Source organism: Sinohyriopsis cumingii, chromosome 11 (assembly GCF_028554795.1).
Source record: "Sinohyriopsis cumingii isolate HCF-2022 chromosome 11, ASM2855479v2, whole genome shotgun sequence".
NCBI lineage: Eukaryota > Metazoa > Mollusca > Bivalvia > Unionida > Unionidae > Sinohyriopsis > Sinohyriopsis cumingii.
Genome location: NC_142971.1, coordinates 80,837,275 through 80,838,561, shown reverse-complemented (window position 1 = coordinate 80,838,561; position 1,287 = coordinate 80,837,275). Strand labels below are relative to the sequence as shown.

The window sequence follows — 1,287 nt, the reverse complement described above, 5'->3', positions numbered from 1 at the left end:
GGCAGTCGATCCACACAAAAAAATGGCCTCCAATGTTCGTAGTACTAGTAAAAAGAAAGTGCTCTATAAGGCCGAGTAAAAAAAAATATTATCCGGCCAATCAGTAAAGATAATATTGTCCAAACATTTCATTAGCATATTTGGATCAATCAGAATCATAAAAAGTGATATGTTAAAATTGTGTAATATAAAAATATTAAACTGCATATAATAAATATAAAGTGTACTGTTTCGGTGATGATTACGTATATCACATAATCACTTGTAGCCTCACATTTATTGCACGCCCGAGTTGTACACTGATGTGTCATTTTTATGTGTTTCTTTATAGTGGACGCAATGTGGGAATGATTTGTCTTCCGCGCTGTCCGATGGGGGAGTATTGTTATGGAAGAATTGCCAGATATTGTAAAGGTATCTACATCGTGACTTTGATTGTGTGCCTGTCTGCATTATCACAATCTACATATTCATTGACTAATTGTTGCACTTATTATTATTATTATTATTGTTTTGATGTTACAATTCTTCTTCTTCTTCCTATTTTATTTATATTAATATTATTATTATTATTATTAGTAGTAGTATAATGATGATCGTCTTTGTTGTTGCTATTGTTATTATTATTAATATTTTCCGTTATCTCGACTTCTTTTCGATTTAATTATTAAATCTTATTTACATGCCGCTGTTGTGTATACCATGCGAAGCTGTTTATTTATTAATCGCCATCATCATCCACAAAAATATCATCATCATTTTCTTATTCCTATAGTTATTATTATTATTATTATTATTATTATCTTTGTTACAGCATGTGAAGTAAGTAACTGTATTCGCTGCACCGATCAGTACACGTGTAATGCCTGCAAGACGGCTTATAAATTAAGTTCGGACAGAAGCCAGTGTACCAGTCTCTTCGCGTACAGGCAATACTTGGAGATATGACAATGGAGAGAGAAAACTGTCGATGTTATCACGCAAATGAAATTTCTTTCAAAATGAAAAGTATGGTACTTACAACCAGCTCTTCGCAGTGCTATTATGTTAGACATGCAAATAAAAAAGGTGTTTTACATGATTCTCTTATTTTCTTTCCTTTTGTGTGTATATTTCCTAAGGAGGTACATTCTGACAAACATTTCTATCTGCCTAAATTCATGAAGATATGACACACACACACATACACACAATACCTACACATACACAGACACCTACATACACACACACAAAACATATATACACACACACATACATATATATACATAATTGAGTAGAGTGCAAATA

The 1,287-nt window shown here is 32.1% G+C and overlaps 1 long non-coding RNA gene across 1 annotated transcript; it reads left to right on the top strand.

The window, feature by feature from the left end:
• The first annotated feature begins 287 nt into the window (after window positions 1-287).
• Window positions 288-1,078, top strand: LOC149788830 (uncharacterized). Its single transcript, XR_016424440.1, has 2 exons — window positions 288-414; window positions 815-1,078. It is a non-coding gene; the product is annotated as an uncharacterized LOC149788830 (long non-coding RNA).
• The last annotated feature ends 209 nt before the right edge of the window (window positions 1,079-1,287 follow it).